At 46.3% G+C, this 27,881-nt stretch overlaps 2 long non-coding RNA genes across 2 annotated transcripts; one reads left to right on the top strand and one right to left on the bottom strand.

Moving 5' to 3' along the window:
- The first annotated feature begins 15,366 nt into the window (after window positions 1–15,366).
- LOC135392694 (uncharacterized) lies at window positions 15,367–17,492 on the top strand. The gene is made up of 2 exons (XR_010422190.1): window positions 15,367–15,534; window positions 17,188–17,492. It is a non-coding gene; the product is annotated as an uncharacterized LOC135392694 (long non-coding RNA).
- A 6,590-nt stretch (window positions 17,493–24,082) lies between these two features.
- Window positions 24,083–27,753, bottom strand: LOC135392693 (uncharacterized). Its single transcript, XR_010422189.1, has 4 exons — window positions 27,686–27,753; window positions 27,284–27,433; window positions 25,574–25,892; window positions 24,083–24,167 (listed from the first exon to the last, which is right to left on the bottom strand). It is a non-coding gene; the product is annotated as an uncharacterized LOC135392693 (long non-coding RNA).
- Window positions 27,754–27,881: the final 128 nt, after the last annotated feature.

Raw genomic sequence — 27,881 nt, 5'->3', positions numbered from 1 at the left:
GCAGCAGTCTTGATACAAGCCAAAACTAAACAAGCAAGCGCTTTCACATGTCTTCTTAGTCACCGTGGAAGATGGATTGAATATACTAAGACTTGTACCATCTTTATTAATGCTTCATTCAAGTATCGGTCACTAGCTAACGCCGTATATCTGCCATTCTCGAGTCTTTTGATACGAAAGGCAGAACGCTTTGTCAGCCCTTCCAAACTAGCAAACCCATTGGAAGAAGGTCTAAACACCTCTCGGCAAGAGAAAACCACAAGGAGCGTACGCACTGATGGTATTCAATGTCTTCTTTTTGTGGGAAACAGGACAACGGGTAGTAGTGACTATGTTTAATGGCTGAAGTTGGCTCCAAAACTGTTGCCATCTGTGTCGTCTTCCGTCAAACTTCATTTAGGAAGTCGAACGGCACCGTGTTCCGTTCGTCGTGCGTTGTTGGCTTGTGATGGCTGAACGTTTTCTCGATTCGTCTCAGACGTTCGATCGGTTGAATCATGCTGTGCTGCATTTTCTACAGCAGCTGAAGCGTTTGTCTTCACTATAGGAATGACTCTCTTGCCTGAAACGTTGTGGTGCCAACACGATTTTGATATTCTATTCTACTCTTCAAACTCCTCTTCTGTCAATAAAGGTCCAATTTGGGAGCCAACATCCCTAAGAAGAGCGTTGGCGTTGTTGAGACGATCTAAACATTCCTTCGATTCGGTAAGGTTACAGTCTGCTATTGCTATATACGCTGCTCGATGTCATGAATGAGTGTCATTACCTGTGTGCGCAAGACCTTTCTTTTATTGAAGAGCTGAGGCCTTTCCATGACGCAGTTGGTATCGATGTAGCCTTTCTGTAGTCCTCCCTGTCACGTACGCGGTCGGCGTCGGAGGTTTCGGTACCAGTTTGTGGAAGACTATAGACAAAGAGACGGGTAAACGATGGATTTATTGGAATGAGTGGAAAGGGACTAACATCTCATTTTTTTTCTTTTAAAAATCAATCAATCAATCCGTGGAAAGGGAATGGATCAGGTGTAAGCCACGTGCGTGGGAGGCAGGTGAAGACCGTTGTCCTCTTCATAAGGATTCAACAACTTGCCGCCCCAGGAGTTGGCCGATCGGATGGCTGCTGTACTTCAGCAGATCCGATCTTGTACAGGTGACGTACTAGTCTGCGTATGGCTGTACGATTGGCACTACGCAAGACACAAACTCTAAACTTCACCGTCTGAACTAGGGAGCGTTTCCTCTATGATACCCATTCTGTCACTGCAATCGAGTCGGGATCCTTGATGAGCACGACGTCCCCGACTTTCATGTCGGTAGCTTGTAAGCCCTTAGAGTGGTATATGCTGATCTTAGCTCGGTGAGGTATTCATTGTGCCACCCCTGCCAAACTTGCGTAAGATGTTCGTTTTGCTTCCTCCATGTGGTCTTCAGCAGGTTGATGGACTGTTCAGATCTGTGGACGGCACGACCATGTGAGATGACGAGGGGGCCGTTAATCGTCGTCATATAGAAGCAGGAGTCAGTGGTATGGGTTCCCTGTCTTGGCTGTATAGACGAATGTCAGAGGTCCGGAATATGTCATTGCCTCAACTTCGGTTAGTAACGTTTGCATTTCCCCGAATTGTAGAATTTTCCTTGACAAGTTCTTGCAAAGTGCAGACTTAGCGGATCCTATGAGGCGTTCGTGAAAACCTCCACACTAGGGTGCACGTTCTGCTGTAAAGTTCCACTGAATTGAATTTCTAGAAGAGAAGTCTTGAATTAGCTGGTCCTTGAGGATTTTCCTTGCGCAAGTAAGTTGTTTGCCACACACTTGAACGTCTTGGCGTTATCGGAGTATATACTGTGTGACACATTCCTCTCCGTGCAATGAATCTGCGAAGAGCCTGTAAGAATTCCGGAGCTGACATGTTTTGACATAGTCCGATATGCACTGCTCGGGTTGTGGCACATGTAAACAAGGCGATGTATCCTTTGATGTATCTAGTCTAAGTCTATGCCGAACACTTGAAATGGAAGACGCATGGTGGCACGCTTAGTCGAGATCTGTCCATCGGCCTGCGTTATATGTCTGAAGTTGAATTTCCTGCATGTCTTACACTTCCTTATGGCGTGCTTGATCAATTGTCGAGCGCGGGGTATCCATAATCTTGCTCTTGTTTGAGAAAATTTATTAGACGACTCATACTATAGAGCACACTACGAGTACTGATACTATTATTATTAATTACACACTACTACTACAATACAATACTATTAATATTAATACACACTAATACACTAGTTGGAATGAGTTATAATGCACAAGATACAATGTATATATGGTTGCATGACTATGGGACTGTACATATATGGCTACACAACTGTGACTATGTACACATGACGACCATATTCGTCACTGTGGCTATGTACATATGAGGTGGCCTTTATACATTTATGGAGGTGCACCAACGGTGCAACCAATCTTGCTCTTAGCTGCACAAGTGCGTCCGCGCACACCTGCGTGCATGACTTGTCGAAGGGGAGACTTCGATCATGAGTTTGGCGTAATATGACTCTGTCGGACCGATTACTGGATAGCGTTCTTCGAAAGATAGCCGACTAGCGCGCATGCGTTCACCAACTCTTACTATACGGTCCTCATCCAAGAAGGGTTTCACGTCCCGTAGCTTGGAATTTCTAGGTAGCGCCTTTTAACTTTAATGATCATATAAATTAATAACCTCATTTTAAAATCTCAGCGTGTCACCAGTGGCTAAAGTATGCATGCATGCATATACATGCATCATCACGGAGCGATTAATTTGGCAGCATGAAGTGAACGACCATGAGCGGGTGCATCGATTGTATGAGGGGATCGCACACAAGAAAGAGTTCTGGCAGAGCAGGACCTGCACCAAGGTTCGTTGGGTAACATGCATGGTAACCACTAGCTAATCCGCGGTAAGCTCTTTTAATCTATCGATCACAAATGAGGCATCCCAACCTTGGTTGAGTCAGCCGCGAGGCACGTAGTTTTCGGGGAGTGAGCGTACAAGTGGTCGTTGGTGTCGATTACCTATCGGCCCCCGAGGATGTCATCGCGGGTCTCCCGCACTTTTTGAGCTATAGGAGTGAGCACTTGTGGGCACCTGTGCTTCTTCCCCATTGGGCAGGATATAGTCATGCACGAAGACTGCAAAGCCCCTGGAGAAGCAGGAATCAGTGTCGGTCCAGATTTCCCATTTTGAGAGTGAGCGGTATACAGGCCTCGATGAGGGCACTGTTGTTTACTCCTCATGGTGTCAGCCGGTCCAATATTATCCTTGGTAAATTTGAGCAAATAAGCGCTATATGGTGTGATGTGATGTGATAAAGAAAAAGCTGAGTTTCGACGAAGTCGAACTGGCCACCCCAGTACGCTTACACACAGAAAGTACAAACAGATGATGAGATGATGAGAAAACAAAGCGGTGATGAACAGAGATGAACAGCACTATAAAATGAGATGAGCACTATATGGTGCTACTCACTCTTTAGGAAACGAGTGCTGTTGAGTACTGATGCAGATCACCCATCGTATGAGTGAGCCAGGAGTCTGAAATCTTTGGGGAACTAGTGCAGACCACTCATCGTATGAATGAGTCGGGAATCTCCGCAGGTCTTTGGGGAACGAATGCAGACGAGTACTGGTGCAGATCACCCATCGCATGAGTAAGTCAGGAGTTTCCTCAGTGTTTGCGGAACGAACGAGTCCAGTCGAGTCTTGATGCAGACCAACCATCGTATGAGTGAGTCGGAAGTCTGAAATCTTTGGAGAACTAGTGCAGGTCACTCATCGTATGAATGAGTCAGGAATCTCCGCAAGTCTTTGGGGAACGAATGCAGACGAGTACTGGTGCAGATCACCCATCATATGAGTAAGTCAGGAGTCTCTGCAATTTGCGGAACGAACGAGTCCAGTCGAGTCTTGATGTATATCACCGATCGTATGAGTGAGTCAGGAGTCTGAAATCTTTGGGGAACGAGTACAGATCACCCATCATATGAATGAGTCAGGGATCTCCGCAAGTCTTTGGGGAACGAAAGCAGACGAGTACTGGTGCAGATCACCCATCGTATGAACGAGTCTGGAATCTCCGAAAGTCTTTGGGGAACGAATGCAGACGAGTACTGGTGCAGATCACCCATCGCATGAGTAAGTCAGGAGTCTCCTCAGTGTTTGCGGAACTAACGAGTCTAGTCGAGCGTTGATGCAGATCACCCATCGTATGAGTGAGTCAGGAGTCTTAAATCTTTGGGGAACGAGTACAGATCACCCATCATATGAATGAATCAGGAATCTCCGCAAGTCTTTGGGGAACGAAAGCAGACGAGTACTGGTGCAGATCACCCATTGTGTGAGTAAGTCAGGGGTCCCGGCAGTGTTTGCGGAACGAACGAGTCCAGTCGAGTCTTGATGCAGACCAACCATCGTATGAGTCAGGAATATCCGCAAGTCTTTGGGGAACGACTGCAGACGAGTACTGGTGCAGATCACCCATCGTATGAGTAAGTCAGGAGTCTCCGCAGTTTGCGGAACGAACGAGTCCAGTCGAGTCTTGATGTATATCACCGATCGTATGAGTGAGTCAGGAGTCTGAAATCTTTGGGGAACGAGTACAGATCACCCATATCGTATGAATGAGCCTGGAATCTCCGAAAGTCTTTGGGGAACGAATGCAGACGAGTATACTGGTGCAGATCATCCATCGCATGAGTAAGTCAGGAGTCTCCTCAGTGTTTGCGGAACTAACGAGTCTAGTCGAGCGTTGATGCAGATCACCCATCGTATGAGTAAGTCAGGAGTCTCTGCAATTTGCGGAACGAACGAGTCCAGTCGAGTCTTGATGTATATCACCGATCGTATGAGTGAGTCAGGAGTCTTAAATCTTTGGGGAACGAGTACAGATCACTCATCATATGAATGAATCAGGAATCTCCGCAAGTCTTTGGGGAACGAAAGCAGACGAGTACTGGTGCAGATCACCTATTGTGTGAGTAAGTCAGGGGTCTCCGCAGTGTTTGCGGAACGAACGAGTCCAGTCGAGTCTTGATGCAGACCAACCATCGTATGAGTGAGTCGGAAGTCTGAAATCTTTGGAGAACTAGTGCAGGTCACTCATCGTATTAATGAGTCAGGAATCTCCGCAAGTCTTTGGGGAACGAATGCAGACGAGTACTGGTGCAGATCACCCATCGTATGAGTAAGTCAGGAGCCTCTGCAGTTTGCGGAACGAACGAGTCCAGTCGAGTCTTGATGTATATCACCGATCGTATGAATAAGTCAGGAGTCTGAAATCTTTGGGGAACGAGTACAGATCACCCATCGTATGAATGAGCCAGGAAAGTCCGCAAGTCTTTGGGGAATGAATGCAGACGAGTACTGGTGCAGATCACCCATCGCATGAGTAAGTCAGGAGTCTCCTCAGTGTTTGCGAAACTAACGAGTCTAGTCGAGCGTTGATGCAGATCACCCATCGTATGAGTGAGTCAGGAGTCTTAAATATTTGGGGAACGAGTACAGGTCACCCATCATATGAATGAGTCAGGAATTTCCGCAAGTCTTTGGGGAACTAGTGCAGGTCATTCTTCGTATGAATGCGTCAGGAATCTCCGCAAGTCTTTGGGGAACGAATGCAGACGAGTACTGGTGCAGATCACCCATCGTATGAGTAAGTCAGGAGTCTCTGCAGTTTGCGGAACGAACGAGTCTAGTCGAGTCTTGATGTAGATCACCCATCGTATGAGTGAGTCAGGAGTCTGAAATCTTTGGGGAACGAGTACAGATCACCCATCGTATGAATGAGTCGGGAATCTCCGAAAGTCTTTGGGGAACGAATGCAGACGAGTACTGGTGTAGATCACCCATCATGAGTAAGTCGGGATTCCTCGCAAGCCTTTGGGGAACGAGTGCAGTTGAGCACTGGTTCAGATCACCCATCGTATATGAATGAGTCGGGAATCTCCGCAGTCTTTGAAGAACGAGTGCAGATGAGTACTTGTGCAGATTACCCGTCTGAGACCCAGATTACCCGTCCGTTATGAGTGAGACATGAGTCCCAACCTTTGATGACTGCACATGACACTATAAGAGGTCACCGTCTTGCTTTGCAGTGGATTCCTGGCGCCACCCCAGAATACGAGGCAACAATGAAGCGGGTTCTACGTTTACTTTACTTACTTACGTTACTTTCAAAAGGTGATAGACGATCCATCAACCCTACGGTGTCGATCTTGATCACTCAATAGTGGAGACGTGGCATAACACACGGTGGTCATTCCTCCAAGCAGTTCACGCTAACCTTCAGCATACCATGCCCCCAGACATCCTCGTCTATATTCGTATTGCTTGAGTGCTCTCATTAATTATAAACTTCACAATAAGCGAACAAGCAAATTTTGACATCGTCTTATCGTCGTCCAAAAACTTTGTCGTCCTTCTTTCTTCTTGAACATCCATCCTACCATCCATCCAGTTTGTAATCCTTGCATAAGCATTAAGTTTGGCTGTTCTCCAGTCGTGGCACTTAAGCAACGCAGTGCCACGCCATGAATCTCCGTCGACCTGCCTGAAAGCATCACATAGCTGACTTCGGTTTCTTTTCCAAGCGTCAACGACTCGAACACTGGGGAAGCACCCAAGTTGAGATTATAAATACTACCTCGCTACCCCTTTTTCTGTTCCGCTTTTTTGTCTGTAAGAATTGGCCGCTGGAAACATTCAAGAACAGCTAAAAAAAAAAAAGAGGCTACGCGATATCAGTAGACGCGCTGTCGTGTGTGCACCTGGCACATTTTCGAAAAACAAATATTAACAATAAGCTAAATTAATCATTAAAAAATAGCCGGTTATTTCTAATGCGCAAGAGGTCCTTGTCGCTACGCGTTGGAAGCATGTACGCTAACACTCCTGGAAGCATAAGAAAGCTACATTTGTCGATAGATCTCTACCCGAGAAACGTCATCATGACGTTGGTAGACAGATCGAAACCGAAACAAATCGGAAGGGGAGGGGCTGGGTTCCACGAATGGGCACTTGTTCGCTGCCTCCTATTGAGAGAAAAGTAGGACCGAAGGTCGCGTCCCTTTCAGAGACCATCGTAGTCCCCTCAAGACCGTGGCTTTCGGGAGCGACCTTGTTCGCCCCTATAGCTTTGAGCGTAGTTCAACTCTACCAAATTGGTGGCGCTGTCGAACAGTATTACGTCACTTGTTTACAAACAGCGAGAGGTCTATTAATTCATTTTAGCGTTAATATTCGGTTTTGAAAAAATAATATTTAATGAACCGATAATATTATAACTTTTTTTGTTTGTGCTAAATCAAAGAACGTACTAAACGCACGAATACTGAGGCTCAATAGAATTGCTAAACTTCTCGCCGTGCCAGTGTGGCGTAATGGTCAGAGCACTTGACCGCTCTACTGAACTTCTCTAACGTGACAGTACTCATCCGCTCTGGAGACAAAACACACACACACACACACACACACACTGGTAAATATTTGAAGGAACACGTCTAAACACCTCGAAAGCCGACCTGGAGCGATCCAAACCGCCGTGCATGAATCATTCGAGCCTAATCTCATTTTTCTATCAAGTTTTCAAAAAAAAAAAAAAGAATACTCTTTTCCGACCGGGCTTTCTGCTTCGACAGTTGTATTGGATCTCCGGCAACGTCGAGAGAATCCAACCATTTACACACGGCCGACAGCCCACAAACGACGTTACCCGCAACTGGATCAAAGTCGTTAGGAGGAGGACCAAAAAAGGGCCGACATCATCGCAAATCCGTGTTACATCCCATTCGGAGAACACGCTCCATTCCCCTTCGCTCACCGCCAACCGAATTACCTTCATTCAATAATATCCACATGTAATGCAAACGGTTTCCTGCGACACACCTTTTTCTGGGTGTCCGACACAGGCTGTGTTTACAGCGAGTGGTGCCGGGACTAGCATGGCATACAATGTACAAAACGGGTCAGGGGGCGTCGGGGAAGTCCACCGCTGTAGGTGTGAGCGCGGATAAGATTGACAGCATCCGCACCGCACGATATCCGCGCGGTTATATTTGCGGAGGCCATCTTGGATTCGCTGCGCGCTCTCACCCTATAGCGGACGTCGGCAGAGAGACGCTAAGCCTCATTTGCGGCAAAAGCGGGATGTCCGCCGGTTTTAACTGTACTGTATCCGCGCGGATTTCAAATCCTTTTTTCATTTCTATCCGCAAACCAGGATATCGTGCGTGTATCCGCGCGGATGTAACCGCACCCGCGCACACCTCTATCGATCGCCACGGGGGGAGGTGTAGCTGAAGCTTGAAGGAATGATACCCTAATAACTTTCAGCTTTTGCTTCAGGTATAGACGTCAGTTTTATGGGAAAGGTTGCGACGGTGCCAGTAAATATGTTTATGCGAAGTAACAGGTGCACTGTGTAGGGGAAAAAAGGAGTAAATTGAGGAGTAATTGAAACTTCTAGTCCCCTACATTGCAATTACTCCCCATTTTAGTCTCATGACCCTCAAATTTACTTCCTATAATACTGCAAATATTCCTCAAACTTTGCAAGGAAGTTCCGCGTATTTCAGTCCCGAAAGGGACTATAATAATTTCCTGCAATGCATCTAGTCCCCAAAAAGGACTAAAATTACTCCTTTCTTTTTTTTTCTTAGAGTGTGAATTTTACAATCCTGAAAATTCTAGTCCCCTACATTGCAATTACTCCCCATTTTAGTTTCATGACCCTCTAATTTACTTCCTATAATACTGCAAATATTCCTCAAGCTTTGCAAGGAAGTTCCGCGCAGTTTAGTCCCGAAAGGGACTATAATAATTTCCTGCAATGCATCTAGTCCCCAAAAAGGACTAAAATTACTCCTTTCTTTTTTTTTCTTAGAGTGTGAATTTTACAATCCTGAAACTTCTAGTCCCCTACATTGCAATTACTCCCCATTTTAGTCTCATGACCCTCTAATTTACTTCCTATAATACTGCAAATATTTCTCAAACTTTGCAAGGAAGTTCCGCGCAGTTTAGTCCCGAAAGGGACTATAATAATTTCCTGCAATGCATCTAGTCCCCAAAAAGGACTAAAATTACTCCTTTCTTTTTTTTTCTTAGAGTGTGAATTTTACAATCCTGAAAATTCTAGTCCCCTACATTGCAATTACTCCCCATTTTAGTCTCATGACCCTCTAATTTACTTCCTATAATACTGCAAATATTTCTCAAACTTTGCAAGGAAGTTCCGCGCAGTTTAGTCCCGAAAGGGACTATAATAATTTCCTGCAATGCATCTAGTCCCCCAAAAGAACTAAAATCACTCTTTTTTTTTTCCTCAGAGTGTGAATTTTACAATCATGTAAGAACCCTATCTCCGTGCATGGGGTGTGGGCTGCCCCCGTGCCCCCAACTATCGACGCCCCCCCCCCCTCCCCCCAGAAACAGATCGGCCACACGTGGTTCCGCACAAGGATTGATTCTTATTAGGAGGACGCGCTTCATTTGGCCAGCACGAATCCATTGTGGGCACGACCCAATCAATCGGGGATCCTTTGTGTGGCGTGAGCTCTGATTAACGGCGCTCCATTGTAGTCACCCGCCGCGCTGAATAATTTCTAGCAGCGGCGGAAGGAAGAAAAATCACGTGGTCATCCCCGAGTAAAATGTTTACCGTCGTCTATTTTACTCTGTCCGTATACCGTCTCTTGTAGTTGAGGAAGCAAAAACGGGACTCATATCCGGTGCCTGGCTATTGTTTTGCGCACTCTCTCCCTCCCTCCCCTCTCCCCCCACCCCCCGGAGGCCCACTTGAGCGAGCGCTTTATAATGCGTCCTCTTGAGCGCAGTGGGAGATATATTCCATTGAGAACAAGTGCTCTTTCCGAACGATCGCTGTACTTTACATTAGGAGCCATATTAAATTCCCCGGTTGACAACCGAGAGATGTTGTTAATAATAAAGCACCGGTGAGATGGTGTATAGTAGGCGCGCTGTTGCACGAGTGGGCATCAGAGTCTGTCTGACGTGGTTGCGTTGTTCGCTTTAAACGAATTAGGTTCCATCGACTTCTCTTTATTTTCCAAATAAGTAGCGGAGGTTGCATAGATGTACGGGCGGGTAAGTATATTCATCGTTCTTACGTAAAGTAATTTAGCACTGGCGGGGTCCCCGCATACACTGAAACAGCATTTTTCTTTCTTCTTTTTTTTTTCAAATACGGTGTTTTAGTTGGACTTATTCGGTTGCACAGGGTTGCCACATATAAAGTATACGGGGTATGCAATGAAGATAAAACGGGTAAAGAGTGTGTTTAGGTCCTAAAGCATACCTTGGAGGATGTACTATACGCGCTAAAATTTCACGTAAAAATTGCCACTTGGTCCAGTTATTGGTGGATACTTCATGACCGCCTAGCCACCCTGTGCATGCGGACTTTCGTAGTTTCGTAGCAGCCAGAGCTTTGTTACGAACTCAGGGAATCGAACCGAAACCGAAACTGAAACGAAGCTATTCGTGCCATCGTGGAACTGAACCGTTAAAAAAATTTCGGTATCCGGTTCACATAACGGTTCATACCTAGCCAAATTACCGACTGTGGGAGAAATTTGAATTATGGTACATACAGAGTGTGACTCATGTATGTCATCGACTTTCATATGCCACAATTTAAGGGGAAAAAAAAGTAAAAAAGAGTTGTAACATCCAGGGAAGAATACAATTTAAGGGGAAAAAGAAAAAAGAGTTGTAACATCCAGGGAAGGATACAATTTAAGGGAAAAAAGAAAAAGAAAAAAGAGTTGTAACATCCAGGGAAGGATAACGGGCGTATTTTCGTTACCGCTTCCATTTTCGTTACTGCTATATTTTCGTTCCCGTTATCCGTTTCTGATACCAGCCTTTCAATTTCGTTTCCGTTACGTTTCCGTTACTGTTTCCGGTAATGGAACGCTGTTACAGAGCTGCCGGAGGACAGCCTGTCCGGCTCTGTCAGCACGCTGTTTTGCCCAAGAAGTGCTGCTTCTGTGTCACGCGTACAAACTGCACAAGTAATTTTACGTCGTTAGGACGCGCACATCCTGCAGGACTTCGTAAAAAAATGTACCCCAAACGTGTCTTCAGTTACTCAGGGCCCAGCAACTCAAGATGGGCGTGACTTTCCTCCAATGTTGCATTCATAAGCGGATGCTCTCAGTAATAAATAATACTGCCATGGCCACGATAAAAAAAAGAAATAAATAACTAAAAGTCCTAGGCTGTCATCCTCGTGCTGTGGTGGAGTACAGTGATGTGTTGATGTCATAGAGTTATGAGGACCGGGACGGGGTAAGCGAGGGACGCACCCTCGAGGTCCAATATTGCGCTTTGTTTCCATGCTCTTGTATAGTATTTAGAGCATTACAGGGAATGGAGTCACCAAAATACAAAAATCAAATGAAAAGTCACTCAAATGTCATCGCACAACAGGATTAGCCATTACCCGAATTCGATACCGGATGATAATTTTCGTTTCCGTTTCCGGTGGTGCGCGTTTCCGTTTCCGTTATCGTTGCCATCTCCAATTTCGGTAACATGCCGTTTCTGTTACCATTACCGTTACCATTCCCTGGTGACATCACAAAGAAGCGTCGCAAAGGACGAATTTACTCTGTGTGAGCATAGTTAGTGCATATGGGGACTAAATGAATTGCCACAACCACTGGTACCTTTTGGGACTAAATGCATTTAGTCCAAAAAGCATGCATGACGCGCTAAATGAATGTCACAGAGTGGAGACTGCATTTCACGCTTTGTACTCACAGCAATTATGTGTAGATAATCGATTTGTATGAATGAAAATACTTTGAATTAAACCGTGAACCCTGATATATCATTATAAGATAAAATCCTGTGACATGCATAAGACATAATTTGCCAAAGAATAACCACCATTTCTTACTCTGTGGGCAAAATATTGCGTAATTATATATAGCCTTCTTGTTCCATCAAATTCACAAAGAGCACATGTCTACGTAGATCGCTGCATTCACAGGACCACTTGCAAAGTTAAGTAACTACTTCAAGACCTGGGGAGTAAATTCCGGGACCAGGGGCATTAAAATGGGGAGCAGCTGCAGTGGTGGAACTGACAAGAAGCTGCCTGTATATAGCAGCTCTTGGAGCATAGGGAAAAACCCGGTTTTGTAGCAGCTTTTCCAGTCCATGTAGAGCAGAGTGTATCGACTCCTAATTTCCTAGCATATATGGCGTAAACACTGTTCTATATGTCACAAACGTGCTGTTGGCATAAGATTAGGCCAGCTTTAGGAGAACGTAGAAGTTTCGCGATAACGTCTCCGAAAACACGATAAGCCAATCGCCTGATTCCTTTGGAGTAGCTGACGTCGCCACGTTGCTGATATCTGATTGGCTGAGGTCGGAATTGGATGGTGCTCCGAAACTTCCTATTGTGTAATAAGGCACTGGCCTCGTGTGCTATATCATGCAACTAAATTGCAAACGTTCCACTGAATACACAACCTGTTGTAACACGGAGACAGAGTCCAAGACGCTCGAGACTGGCACGGTGCATGCAGCAGCACGAGCCTTGTGTTCTGTTTTGGGGTTTTGGGGATCAGCCATTAAAGGATCGTTTTGGTCTCGTACGAGACTAGACTCCAAACAACTGGACCGACTTCAGGGGAAACTGTGCAGACATTCGTCTGGAAAGTCTTCGGAAAACCCAGGGAAAACCTCGGACAGTACAGCCGGTGGTAGGATTCGAACCTACCACCTCCCAGTCTTCAGCGTGACCTTGGCTACCACCAACGTGCGGGACGCCTTAACCCTTTTTCTACTCTCTCTTAATTCACGGGTGATGGTGGTACTGATTTTGAGCAGAGGATGGTGGATCTTTGTCACTTGCTGGTTCATATAAGCAGAGCAATACCGTTTAGTACGCTCAGGATCAATCACTATACGCATGTGAAAGTTACGTGATATAGGGGTGTGCTAGCGCAAACTGAAAGGACCAAAGTTATGTTTGCAATTCGCTACGAAATCAGGGCGTACGCTTTTCGCTTATAATTAAAATATATCCGAAGTGTCAAATACTGGTACGGCCCCTGTTCTCAACTACTCGGATGAAATAATAATAATACAATTTTAATTGGCATTTAACTCTGAACGTGGTAGGAGGAGAACTTCTGATTTAATAGTGCACCTTCATCGTCCCTCCGTGTCAAACCGTTCCAAAAATCCTACATGAGCATTGCAATCTCCTGCCCCAGTCCACCATAGAAAATAAATACAACAACAAATATGTTGTAGTGCGATGCACGTAGAGTGTTGTACCGCAGTTAATGGACCTTTTTCACGTACGCGTCGCATCCTATCGGCTCTCCAGCGAACTACCCTGGGCGCCCGCCAAAACAAAACATGGGTAGCACAAAGGACCAACACCGGTTCGAGTAGGACCGACGAGCTCGCACCGTGCGTGCGGTCTCCCCACTTCTGTCCTCCCCATCCAGCGCCATCTATTGAACACGGAGATAACCTTGTCCGGCGCACCCAAGGTCATGTGCATAAGCAGTTGTGGAAAAGGTCCATTTCGCCTACAGCGACATTCCGATGGAGGCAAGTTCATGTTATTCGACCGGTTCGTGAACCGAACCGTTTAGAATTAACCGGTTTGAACTCCTTGAATAGCTCCAAAAATTGAGGAATATCGTTGATTGACAATTTTTGGGAAAAAGAGAATTTTTGAAGCCATAAGCCTCATAAAGCCCACGAACCGGCAGTCGTGTAGTCCGTCCGTAACGGTTGTGGAGAGAGAATCAGAGGAAGGAGAGTAGAAGAAAGAAGTTACAAAGGCAACCGAAACAAGTGTGGGCGCTCGAAGATCTGGCAGACGGCTGAATATCAATGTCGGAACATGCTACTGCTATAACATATGCAATAAAGCCACCACATTTTATCGCGTTTTTTGCGCTCTGAAGATGCCTACGATGCTGACATTTGCAGCTACTCACAAAAGATACCCAAGCAAAATCTTGGGAATTCGAAATGTGCAAAACAAGTTGAAAAGCATGATTGATAACCAACAATAATTTACCTATATTGCCTCTTTTTATGGCTACCAAACCATTTTTTACCAAACTAACATTTTCATATCTTTCGTTTGGGTAGGGGGGTACATGAGTATCAGCGAATAATCCAAATTTATTTAGTAAGAGGGGCATTTAGTAAGTTCGCCGTATGACGCTCCAGTCATTGGGCAAGACCACAAAGCATCTTTCCTAGTACAGTATAGTGTTTTCTTTCTAGCGACTGGTTTGCAAGCAACAAGAATTCGGAATCATTGTTTCTACGAGATGTTCTGTGCATACGTAAGCATTTGTACTTCAAAAAAAGAAAAAGCGGTGACTGAAATTATTCCATGCTGCTGGAAAGATGCTTTAGCAGGTTCGTGTTTTTCAACATGTCCGATTGCACGTAAAAACCTATTTTCTACTGTTCGCAATGAACTGAGATTCGTTATAGTGCCCCGGATAAGATGTCGATAGCTTAGAAGAGATAAGGAAAGTGCATTATACAGATTACTTCTTTTATTTTATTATTCTTTTTTTTTTTTTCAGATGGCAACCCAAGCAGCACAACATCTTGGCCCAATATTGGCAGTAGACCTCTCCCTGTTTGTGAACAAATGACGTCATACTGTTCGACAGCGCCACCAATTTGGTAGAGTTGAACTATGCTGGAAGCCATGGATGAACAAGGTCGTGCCCGAAAGCCATGGTCTTGAGGGGATTATATGATGGTGCCTAAAGGGACGCGACCTTCGGTCCTACTTTTCTTTCAATAGGAGGCAGCGAACAAGTGCCCATATCTTTGGAGCCCAGCCCTCCCCTTCCGATTTGTTTCGGTTTCAGTCTGTCTACCAACGTCATGATAACGTTTCTCGGGTAGAGGTCTATAAAGGTCCAATACTGATCCAATCTTGGACCAGTATTACCACTATTGGACCGATATTGGGCAAACGTGTCGTGCTGCTTGGGAAGGCAAAATATGTTTAAACCGGGATATTATCTTCCTGTGACACTTGTGTAGTTAGTTTGGAACTCACATAGTTAACATGGCAATACCCCGCACGATAACGATTCCTGTAAATAAAAGCCCGGGTAATACCGTATATATTACCGTGTGTGCATCTTCTCAACGTCTATAGCCCTCGTTCAGCGATGGGAAAAACCTATTTGAAGACCGCTTTACTGAAGCACAGGTCTCCTCCTTGTGGAAAAAAAAAAAGAAAAACGACAAAAATTATGACGCACTCCACTTCACCTTCGATAATGCCCTTACCTTCCCACGCCCACGGTATAGGAGTGCTTGTTGTGTGATCGTCGAAAGTTTACATGTGATCTTTCTTCACGAGCGTCCTCTGACGGAAACCCAGTTTCCTCCTGCCAATCTCGAGAAGACCTTATCAGAAACAACTCAACGGAGGTCGAGCTGTGTCAGAAACTCCAGGTTAGTAGTCGTGCAGTTCGTATATATACAGTAGTCTGCATCTTCTGAAGGACGCGTTCCTTGTACGCTACCCTTAGAGTTTCTATCCCTTTTTGTATAGTGGCGCTTTTTTCTTACGCATATATATATTTACACGTGAAAATAACGGAACAAGGCCGAACGTTTTCCTTGAACTCACTGCTTCAAGTTCGCGCGTGACTCCGTCGAGTGCTCTCTTATGTAACACTATGTAACACCATTGACGTATCCACCGCAAGCGTACGTGTCTTGAAATTTGGATCTGATTTTCTTCTTATACTTCGAACAAACATCCATCTTCCCTGTTGTTTACACGTCGGGAAACGGAGCTAGAGGTCGGTAAAGAATCGTGGTCATGTCGTGGTCATCGTGTCTCTGTTGTCGTTCGCGGTTAAGTGGTGCCAAAACGCCCCGTTTATAGCGTATAATTACCCGGCATTCGGAGTTCGATTAACGCGTGCTCCAGTGAGAAACTTCGTTTAGTTTTCCAAGTCGCTCCATGTGCGGTTACCCAGGGACGTTATGTATACGTAATCAAAGTGAGTACGGCAAAGTAAATATTTGTTCCACCTTTTGGGGACTATAGCACGAAAACTGGTAAAACGTTGCATCAACATAATAACCATTAACGGCTAACACCTGGAACCATTTGTGCTGCCGCGGTTAAAAAGCAAAGAAGAAACAGTTTTTATAAACACGAATTTATTTTTGTCGAAACTCTTTTAAGAATGCCATATAATTTTTATTCAGATCCTTTTAATGTTACGTGATTTTTTGTTCTTGCGTCGTTACTGCGTTGGTCACACAATTTGAGCGTACCTCAAACACCACGTGTATATAGTTGTGGCGCCATTCTCACGTGACCGAGTAGTGAACGTAGCCTGCCGATCAGACGGTTGCAACACTATTATTTGTCACGTTGCCCTATAAAACCCATGGACGGACCTACACGCGGTGTTTGGCACTATATAATGCGATTGCTTCAAAAGTAATTCATACATGATAACAATGGAAATTTGGGCGAGTCGGTGACATGATACCTGTTTGTGAACTAGCAACGGAAAACAATGCGAGAAAACAAGTCCTTGTTCGCGTAGTTTTTCCTTGGCACGCACTGCTAGTTGAAATAATTGAAATTTGTACGTGACATCGCGCTGTCGAACGATGCTAATTTAGCTCTGTTCCTGATGGCTCTTTAGGTGACGTGCTGGAACTGTCACGTAACACTACGCGACTCGCCTGAAATAGACGATTTTAAAAAGATGCGCGCGGCGCAAAGCAGCATGGGAACTTTGAGGGACACTGCCAACACCACCTAGATACAGAAAGCCTGCGCGCTCGTCGACTTGACGTAACAATTAAGAGTCAGCCAATCAGGATCGTGTTTTCAATGGCTGTAGCCAATCACGAACAGGCGTTCAGCGGTCGTGGCAGTGAAGGAGGAGGTGTTGTTCTTCTTCTACATCCGTGCCACAGGTGGCGCTGTGTATTTACCGCCAACGATCGATGGCAAAATCCATCGTTTGGCACAATAAAAAAAAAAAAAACATGACGCAATTTTTTTTGTGTTGGGTGAGTCATTTCAAAGCAGAAAATTTTTCACTTTTTTTCTCTTTCTCTCTTTCTTTTTTTCAGAGCGTCGACAACAAATATCAGCGGCCAGCCGTGAAGCAATGTGTCCCTTGGCTGGCATCGTGGCCTCTCTACTGGTCGTGGCAGCGACGGCGATGCCGCCTTTCGCGCACAGCGCCAACTGCAGCGGAGAAGTGGAAGCAATCTGTACGGAGTGCATTCGGGTTACTGGGGCCAGCGAAGCCTACGACAACTGCTGCCAGAACTTGCATGACATCCTCGACTACTGTCGTCACTTCCTCCTCTATTCTGTGTGACTTCCACCGAGTGACCCATTACCCAATAAATTCAATGTGGACACTCAAAAAGTGTGTCAATCACACTTGCGTGAGGGACCCTTCGGAATAGCGGGCGTGTTTCACGCCGCTAATGAATCTCTCAGACGCTACATAGTGTATCCTCGACTTCGGTCTCTGCGCGCGTCTAGCTGGACTGCTGTAATAATCCTCGGAAGTCAACTTTCATATCTCGTTGGTGGAAGTGCGCGCCTGTTCAAAGGCAGCAACAACCAGGCGCTCCAACATTTCCCATAGCAGTCATCGTCGTCAATCATTTGTTGTTGTCCAACAGTGCAGTCTGCGCTGGGATTTGTCCAGTATGTCCATTCTGGGACTGGAGGATGAGATCCGTATAAGGTGGCTATACTGTCGTGTATTCATGCAAAGTCTATTTGTATTAGTATTTTGGAGGGGGGGGGGGGGGTGCTGCGATATCTTTGAGGGTGTTGAGGTGTGATGGGGTGCTGGGAAACCCCTAGACAACTATACCAATGGGGCCAGTCTTCCTCGACTGTCTTCCTTTACCGTATTACATAGAAATCTCCGAGATGAAAACATGTGTAGCTCAGTGACTATGGAATCTCAATCCGTTGTGCCCTCGTTAATTTTTATTATTATTATCATTCGTCAAGTTGGAAGCAGAAAGCATTTTCCGTGAGTCTAAATATCCGAAAGTCTACTGCCACGGCGTTAGCCGGCCGGCAGCAGAACATAGCTTGCGCCTCAATGCACATCAAAAAGTGACGCTGGAATTGGTAGCTCAGAAATGTAATTCTAACGCTCGTTTCGCAGTTTCAGTCCTAAAGTCGTACACATAGCAGCCTGAAGACTAGTTCGGAAATTCCTCCCTAAGTGGGACGTGCAAAGCTCTCTCATTGGCCCTTTAAGGTAACGTCATACGTACAAAGACCCACAGAAGCCAAGACTTGTTCCCTACCTGGTTGTCACTTCCCCAAATGTTTTCTCTCCTCTCGTTTTAGTGAGTTTTAGTATAACATACGCTGTCGCCTTTTGCGTACGTAAGGGATAGTATGGTGGTTCTGCGCAATGCTCTGCTTGTGTCTTGCGCGTGCGCAGAAGCACCAACGCTATCCCTTGTGTACGCAAAGGCGATAGCGTAAGGTATACTAAAACTCACTAGTACGCTATAGCCTTTGCGTACATAAGAGACAGAGCCGATGGTTCTGTGCAGGCTCAAAAAACATAAAGAGAGCTTCGCGCACTGCGCAGAAGCACCACGCTATCCCTCACGTACGTAAACGCGAGAAGGTGCGGTGCACTAAAACACACCATTCTTTGGGGCGTTTTCTTCTCCGCAAAGGGCAACGTCGGCACACCGACAGAGCTTTCTGCCTAAACTTGCCGTGTGGTACTTGCCGGGCCGGTGCTAGGAGTGTGCGGGGCCTGATGCAAAGGCACATCGCGGGGCCTGTTTCACACCAGCAGTAATGAAAAGATAAGAAATTATAAGATTTTCGCAGTGGGAGATTTTACCAGTACGGGAAATGGCAGCAGGAGAGCGAAGGCTGCGAAATCATCGGTATAGCTTGCAGGATTGGCGGATTTTTCTTAAAAGTGGGACTTTTTCTCATCACATGACGGAATGGTACATAACACATTCTTCTCTCATTTCTGTTTTAATCCCGCGTGCGATTAAGTGCATACTTGATATTTAAAAAAAGTAATCGCCGGCCCTGGGTACTTGACCAAGCGCTCGCGACTCAGCGCTGCTTCAGTAGCCCGCGGTAAAGAGAAGGCAGAACTCTGCTTCAAAACGGAGCCCCCAGTTGCCAGCAGTCGCAAAGGAGAGAGGCTACAAGAAAGATGGAGAGAGAGAAATGGGGAAGGCGAAGGGTGGAAGCGGCGTCCCCACCGCGGCGTCCATAGAGCGTCCAAGGGCGGAAGCCGCCATGATAGATATAACGACACTGCTGGAACGCTCGGCCTCCGCTGTTTTTGACTTCGGCGAAACAACTGCAGCGTTTGGCATTTTCAGGTCTTTATGCCCTTTTTGTGATTTCCCTCCGTACTTGCTGGACGTGTGCGCCGATGGAACTTTGACAGACGGCGGCGTCATGCCGATTTTACAACCGGCGGCGACTGCGGCGGCGGGAACAAACACAAGTCAAAAACAGCACAAAACAGCAACCTGCCGTCATCGCGATCAGTAAATCCGCGAATACGTGTGTGAGCGAGATGTATTTACGTCGTACATTTAAATTTGAATAGTTTCCGTGTCGTTACACGCACACAAAAGCAAATCCGGCTGCAGTGCGCTTTTTTGTGTGTGTGTGCGACAAGAGGTGCGAAGAGGCCCTCGGTGCGCCGGTGTGCAAACAGCGTCGACTTACCGAAAATTACCGGCGGCGGCGCACACGTCTATATTATGGTGACGATGATGATAGCACAAAAAAATATGGAGATGTTAGCACGAGACTTTTTACTCGAATTTTTCCGGTTACGGCGGAAGCGGTTCAAATTGGACTTGGGTTGGATTCGTAGCACAACTCTACTTCGACCCGTTTGACGCACGCGACGAATAGACCTTTGCACGAGAAACGTCATCATGACGTTGGTAGGCAGACTGAAACCGAAACATATCGGAAAGGGAGGGCTGGGTTTCACGAATGGGCACTTGTTCGCTGCCTCCTATTGAAAGAAAAGTAGGACCGAAGGTCGCGTCCCTTTAACGGACCATCATAATCCCCTCAAGACCATGGCTTTCGGGCGCAACCTTGTTCACGAAGTAGCTTCCAGCGTAGTTCGTTTACCAAACTGGTGGCGCTGTCGAACACCATGACGTCATTTGTTTACAAACAGAGAGAGGTCTATAGGAATAAATACACTGAAAAATGGTCACTTAGGTCCAACAGTTTATGAACGAACATTGTGCGACCTGTCGATGAATAGCAGACCACTACTGAAAGTAAGAATGCTCTGCGATTAGCCTACCCTTTTACAGCAGATAACTACGCGCAGATCGCAGCTGTCTCCAACTGCCAGTCATCTTTCTTTTTTTCTTTTTTTGCTGACCATAGCCGATATTTACCGATATTGTCGGCCCGATCGGTGCCCCACTCACAGCACGGCGAACTCAAAAACTTTTTTTTTATTTTTAATCCTGCATGAGTTCCACCATAGACATGAGTTGCACCGGGTCTCTTTTGATGCAGGACAGTCGTCAAAACGGCTTCACAAGCGCAGCGATACTCGAATCATAAATCAGCAATTGAACACTATATACGAAACTGTTTTGCGTGTTTCTTCGACACCGAGTGACGAGCGTACATTCGGCGGCGGCGCATGTGCCTGAGCACGGCTCCTCATTCGTTTCGGTTTCGATTTGACCACGAGGATTGACAATGCATTTGGTTTGATGGATCTAGAGTCACTAAATAAGCTTCGCTTCAGAGTACCGACACTGAGGACCAAGGGAGAGCAGGAGCGCCATCTTGTTTCCGCACCACACCGGTACCATCCCCAGTTGAGGATCAAAGTACGGCTAACGTAATGGTCCCTGTGGGATAGGGAAGCGTGTCTGATTGTTGCGCGATAATCCGTGTACTGTCCACCAGAGCGTCCAGAAGATGTCAAGGTGAGCTCAAGGCAGTCAACTGCTGCTTGTAAACGAAAGGAACACTTCACCCGCGCACGATAGATGGCATCGTGCGCAGTGCGCGGAAACAAGATGGCGTATGCTCGCTCTTGGAACTCAGTGTCGATGCTCTGAAGCGTAGCCTATTTAGTGACTCTAGATGGATCAAGCTTGGTTTGCGGGCACAATGCCATACAACAACACGCAGTATTCAGAAGTGAAGGTAACCCGTATACGTGCACTCAATGACGGAAACTAAGCCACGCGGGAGATGCGCGATTATTGCCGAATGCGGTGGTTTGGTACAGTGGCGTACCCAGGAGGAGGAGGAGGAGGAGGAGGAGGGGGGTTCCGTGGGGTGTCAACTTCTCCCCAATATCGTACCTTTGGTAGGGCATTTGGGAGAGGGAAAACGAGGGTGAGATCATCTCCTCACGTAATGTTCCTGTAGAACCACGCCCGAAATATTTTTTGGGTACGCTACTGGTTTGGTGCGACGGTACCTCAGGCTTGTAAGTCATCAAACGTAGGTAGTACAGTGCATTCGCTAACGGCGAATAAAAATTCGCTGTGACTTTTAACGGCGTAAACAAGTATGCCAAAAACTCATCGCTAAATCCACTGAACGCACTCGTCATTCTACTGTTGCTCGAGGAAGGTTCTAAAAAGGCAGCGCACCACGATACTTGGATGTCACTAGCATAGCACCACGGATAGTCTCATCAATAGCAAGGATAAAAGTGCCTCACTCATGTTCTGGATGACAGTTTATGACGAGTGCAGCCTCGCGGCCGCCTACCGAGGTGGCCTTTGTGAGCAAGAATACCACCCGGGAGTACAGAAAGTTGCAATATGGGATGCATCCGTCACTTACATACCATGACACTGCACAATGAGGGTCACGATTTTTTTTCTTTCTTTCGTTTCTACGACCTCTTCTTTATATTTTTTATTTTGTAATTCCGGGAGAAGTGCGATCCTCGCCGAAGCGAAATTGCGCGGTGTGTATGTACGCGTGACTTCGAAGCAGTGATTTATACAGCCCCCCCCCTCCAAATGTTCAGTGACACCCGTCCCACTTTTCAGCTGTGTACCCACTCTTAAGATATCCCTTGACACGTTTATCTTGAGTGTCAGCTGCATGGGTAGACTTTTCGGAGGAAGCTCCGGTGGGGGACCAAGGCCCCAAGCACCCACGCAGTCGGCGCCTATGCGGACACGTTCGTCAGACTGCAGTCACGCCAGTGAAAAACGCAGGCGTTGTGAGCAAGTCATCCTCGAGAATCGGCGACTAACAGTTCGGGACATTACAGCCCAGCGTAACATTAGTGTCGGCAGTGTGGTGACAATCATTCACGAGTACTTACTGTTCCGCAAAGTCTGTGCAAGATGGGTTCCCCGATCCGTCACTTGTGAGCAGGAGGGAGCGCGCATGGCAGTCTCTGAGAAGCTGCTGAACCGGTTTCAATCCGAGGCACGAATTTTTGCAGTCAATCATCACATGTCACGAAACCTGGATGCATCGTTTCACCCCGGAGACAACGGCGACGTGAGGCTCTCCCGCCGCCAAAGAAAAGCAAGATGCAGCCGTCAGCTAGGAAGACGTACCATGGGAACTGTCTTCTGGTACACGCGGTGTGTCATCCATGTGGACTTCTTGGAGCATGGGGTCACGACTAATGCCCACCACACTACTCCACGTTCATGAAGGGTACTGTGCGAAACGTATTTGGCAAGAAAAGGCCTGGGATGTTGTCCGGAAGGGTCATTCTTCACGACACTGCTCGGCCTCACACGGCGAATTTGACGGTGGCAACCCTGGCCGAAATGCGCTGGAAGGTTTTGCCCCACACCCCTTGCAGCCCATATTTAGCAGCAAGCGATTACCGTTGCTTTGGGCACCTCCAGAAGCTTTCCAGAAAGATGTCCTGCAGTGGCTAGAACAGCCCAAAGACGTCAAGGTGCGTAGTGACGTCACGTACTCTTCGCGAACGCGAAACTATTAAGGTTTGCGAGTTCATTCGAAAATTCGTGGATGCACGACATGTTTACTGACAGCATTCATACTTTGCCTCAGCGAGGCTTATTTGTAATACGAAAACTCCATTTCAATTTATTCGAAATTGAGTTTTCGTATTACAAAAAAGCCTCGCTGAAAGACCGAATTATTTCCATTCAATTTCGGTTGCTGTTTCTGGGAATGGGATGGTTCCATTTCAATTTATTTGAAATTGAAATGGAACCGTCCCATTACCAGAAACAGCAACCAAAATTAAAAGGCTGGTATCATAAATGGAAATAATTCAGTAACGGAAATGGTAACGAAAATACAGCAGTTACTCCTCCCTGATTTATAGTTATTCGGCTAACAAATATGAGCTGTTGGACATTCCCTGAACTTTGCAGATGGTGGCTGCTGACTCAGTCATTCCTTTCCTGTATAGTTCAGTTTCCGCCATACCAACTAGACAAAAAGCTCAGGTATCCTGTCCCAGTTTGTCGAAAGCGGGATAACCCTACCCCTATACACATAAATTGCACTGTATACAGTTATATACGTATAACTAATTAACTGTTTACCATGCCTTAGGCTCAGGCTGTTGATGGGCACAAATGAGCTTCCTTCGGCGAACTAGGATTCTGCAGACTTTGCTCTGACCCGCTGATGAAACTGTGTTATTGTTAAAGTATGCTTAGGGTTCATTGTTTTCGGGTTAAACCTGATTTTTGACGATAGTTCCCCCCCGAGCAAGTTTTCAAAAACCCAATATCTATGCAAAATCCTTGTGGTCCAGGTAACTTGTCGGAAGGATGAACAATGACATGAGCTGACACAGCTCTTTGTGACAACCTATTTGTCCACCTTTTATGATCTACTACTGCAGGGGACAAAGACGAGCTTTCGTGGAGCTCGGGCAAGCGTTTGAATACCACAGTCATTCACTTCACCAGTTCCAAGGACGTCTTGTCGGGTGAAGTGTCCTATCTCTACAATTGAGAAGGCATCTTTTATGGTAAGTAACGGGCGCTTGTCAGTCAGTAGGAGTGTCACCAACAAGATGGGTCGAAAGAGGAAAGGTGCAGAGGACTCGTGCGCTGAATATCCCGACCTGGAAATCATATCCAAGAATGAGAACTGCTGTGCTTTAGCCTGTAAGCACTGCAAGACAGTGACGGTGATGGACTCCAGAAGAAAGCCATACGACAATTCTGTATGTTAACAAATTCGTGTAACCAACAGGAGTGGCGTGTAGATAGATCGCAAAAAAGCTCTGACAAAGTATTGTACCAGCATTACAATAAAGATTTTTGTTTCTCGTCTCAGTACCAGAGTGGCAGCTTGTTTCAGATTCCTTTCGTTTCACCCAAACATTCCTAAATGACACCTCAAACAGAGGTCGAAGCACCCCGATTTCTCCTCAAATTATTGCGTGTAAATAGCACCCGATTTCCTCCCCACCCGACCCCGAATTTGGAAAATACTAACACCCAAAAACAAAGAAACCAAAATACGCTTCAAGCTGTACAGATTCCGACAGATTCTGTACGAGTCCATGTATCCCATTAAAAGTTTCTCTGCTCCAGTCATAACGCACATCAAGCAGGTACTACTGCATCACAGGGTGCCTTGAACCCTATTTGCATTCTTATGTGATCCCAGAAGGAGTGGAAGTGCCTGTAGAGGCTGTGATGACTACCTCATTTAACGAAACGGGTCGTCTACAAGTAGCCTTTGTGCAAGGAAGCATGCTGCTAGCTGTGACTGCCTGTGTGCAACTTCCATGGGCTTTGTATTTCGCTAGGGTGTGGTACTGTGTTCGCTTCACAGCAAACAATTTCAGAAACTGAGCCCAACACGCACTACTACAAAATGGGTCATTGCCGTTCTGCATAAATACGCTTACAAGATGCGTTTAAGAAGTTTGGGCAGTTTGTGCACTTTGAGGTTTTAAAAACGATCATGGGGATCATACCCCCCACGTATGCATGTCGTGCATTAGTGTCGAGAATGTCAGCACCTGCGCCCCATGCATCCCGTGTTTGTCTCAATTTCTTCAGCTGCAAGCATTCTTTGCATGAATAAGCGTGAGGGTGCAGGCCTTTCTTTTGCATGCTAGAGGGTTCACAAAGAATGCTTGCAGCTGGAGGAACCAGCATGCACAAAAGCTTGTTCAGAGGCTCAGTTGCGATGAAATAAACTTATTATTATTTTCAGCCTCGCAATCACCTCTACTGGGAAGCTTCACGAGCCTCCATGAGGGGGTATGCCTGAGGCTTGCAACAAACTGAAGCGCGTTACGTATGTCATTGCATTTGCCGGAACTGACCAAACATGTCTTCCAAGGGGTGTCAGTCAAGCGTCCGTGTCAGCAGATGTTTGAAACCAAAAAATTTCCTTATGTCCTCCCACAATGCAAGCACTGCGCGAAATGTGATTTTCCAGGCCCCCTTATTGCCAGGACTGCACACTTTAGTGTCATTATACCTGTGGTTGGTGGAATTGCTCATCACATACCTCATCTTCTTGTCGTCACCTTGTTCAACGCATGAACTGTTCAAACAATCAAACAGAACATGCAGGAAATTTGAAGTCTCCATGGCCGCTGAATGCATGAAAGGGGCAGCGATCCCAGTAGATCACTTATGGCGATATCGCTCAATATTTGCGTTGCGAGGTTGACTCTCATACAGTTTAAAACTGTAGGATGAATGTGGTCGTCTAAAGACAGATGTCCCGAGCCTGTTTCCTGTCGTTTGGAGCTGATAAAATTAGTGACGCAGCTCTTGGAGTCCTCCGCTTCAATGTCCACGCCCATGGGCTTGGGTTGTACACCCTAAGAAACATGAAGACTAATTTTATTACTAGTTCTTCGGGGTGTACCATTCCCAAGTGGATCCACTTGGGATTACAGCTCAGGTTTTGGCCTGAGTATCTAACTTTCAAAATTTCTTTCAATGTTTCAAGCAGATTTTAAAGGAGCATTCTAGAGGCACACAACTTTGTTTCTGTTTTTGGTCGGTGCGGAATGTTAGGCGCCTGAAAATAGTTTTCCCACAATTAGTACAACCGCAGCGGAATTGGGATGCCTGCAATAGCCCCCCGAATCTCCCGTGCGTGCAACAGCCTCCTTCCCCTTCACGATAGACAACGTGATGAGCACTGCTACATGCGTCACTGTGTGACACAAGTGGTAGGGACGCTCCTCATTGGACCTGGTATCACATGATCGAGGTGAGCAACACCATGCAGGCTGGAGCATCTGACAATTGGTGGGAAGATGTGTGTACGTGCAGTAGTTGGATTGCCATGCCGATCAAGCGGGAGGAATATCTGCTATTGTTCCATCGTTTGCGTACGACAAAAACGCTCGGCGGTGATTGATAATCGCTCTCGCTGAAGTATAGACTGCATTCTCGAAGGTTTGTATCAGGCTTTGTATCCTGACGCTGATTCAAAGCGAGCGTCTTGCTTCTTCCTGGCTCATTCGGCGGAACCTCGAGCAAGCGACAGTCAGGCGTTGCGTTTCTTATTGACACAACCCTGAACTCTAGTTGGTGAGCTTTACGGCCCCACACTTCGCTGATGTAGGTAAGTACACGACTGGTCAAACAGACTTTGCCGTGATTAGAAATTAGCGAATATGTTGGAGCGAGGCCCTATAGCAAACGCCTCGGAAGTAACCTCGCCTTGAACGGCGTACTGCCCCGTACGTCGCCCCCAGTTGTATACGCACAACGAAAGATTGCACAGAAGTCACGGATATTACTCTCGTGATCGCAATCTTAGTTTGTCAGGCTGCATACATACTTTGTTTTTCAGAAAACGTGATATAAATCATGCAATGAATAGCAGTCAACAAGAAACAGCTCGCAATGCTTGTAGTCTTTTTTTCTAGACTGTTTTTTCAACCAACAAATGGGGGGCTCTCTACCACAAACGTCACACTAGAGTGGGTGTGGTCTGCAGTTGGAGCGCTCAGACCTGTCACTGCAGCAGCGATTTTTGCAAATTAATTGCACGGAAGTGAAACAATTTTGGACAGAAATATTTTGTGGGAATGCTTTTCACGTACTCCTTTACAACATGACAGCGGTTTTTGGCCCTGTCGGATGCCACTTTAATACTCCTTTAAAAGTGCTTTTTGTCTGGGTGGTGTTCTTTCTCATATTATGAAATAAAACGAGTTACACATCTGTTGAGATCGTAAAATATTTCTATTCTTACCGCTCCATTCTTTTGCAGACGATCTTGTATTTCGTCCCACAGGAGGCCCCCAGTGTCCCACCAGGTCCCAGCGATTCCTCTTCCTTCAGCTCTCACTAGATGGCTGCCTGTCTCGGCCTGCTTTCCGGGCCCGTCGCCCTTCTGCCGTTTCTGCTATGCGAAGTGCGTCATTAATCAAAATGTTATGCACCACACTTTTTCGTAATTGTCGCTGAACAATGTGGTATGCAACCCTCTTTTACTGTCTAAACGCGTCACTTTTGACCCACACGCCGCTAGCCAACACATCTAGATTAGGTACCTAAGCCAGTAACGTTACCGCTAGCTAACTAGAAAGAAACAGTTACAACAACACAAGAAGTAGTTCAAGAAGAGTACGACAGGTAATGCAAAGAAACTTACCAGAAGCTCAAGATATGAAAGCACGACTTCCCGGTAATTTTCAAGTGCAATGGTGATGGCGACGGGATGACGGCTGGATCTGGCTGGATAGCGTTGGATGGTTGGATACAGCTACAGCTACGTCGGATGTGGTCGGAGGGATGGATTGTTGGTGCACCCCTGGTGGGCCTCTTTGAAACGAGGGTCCAGCAAAAAA

Source organism: Ornithodoros turicata, chromosome 4, assembly GCF_037126465.1.
Source record: "Ornithodoros turicata isolate Travis chromosome 4, ASM3712646v1, whole genome shotgun sequence".
NCBI lineage: Eukaryota > Metazoa > Arthropoda > Arachnida > Ixodida > Argasidae > Ornithodoros > Ornithodoros turicata.
The sequence above is the reverse complement of the archived record's forward strand: the minus strand, read 5'-3'. Positions and strand labels throughout refer to the sequence as shown.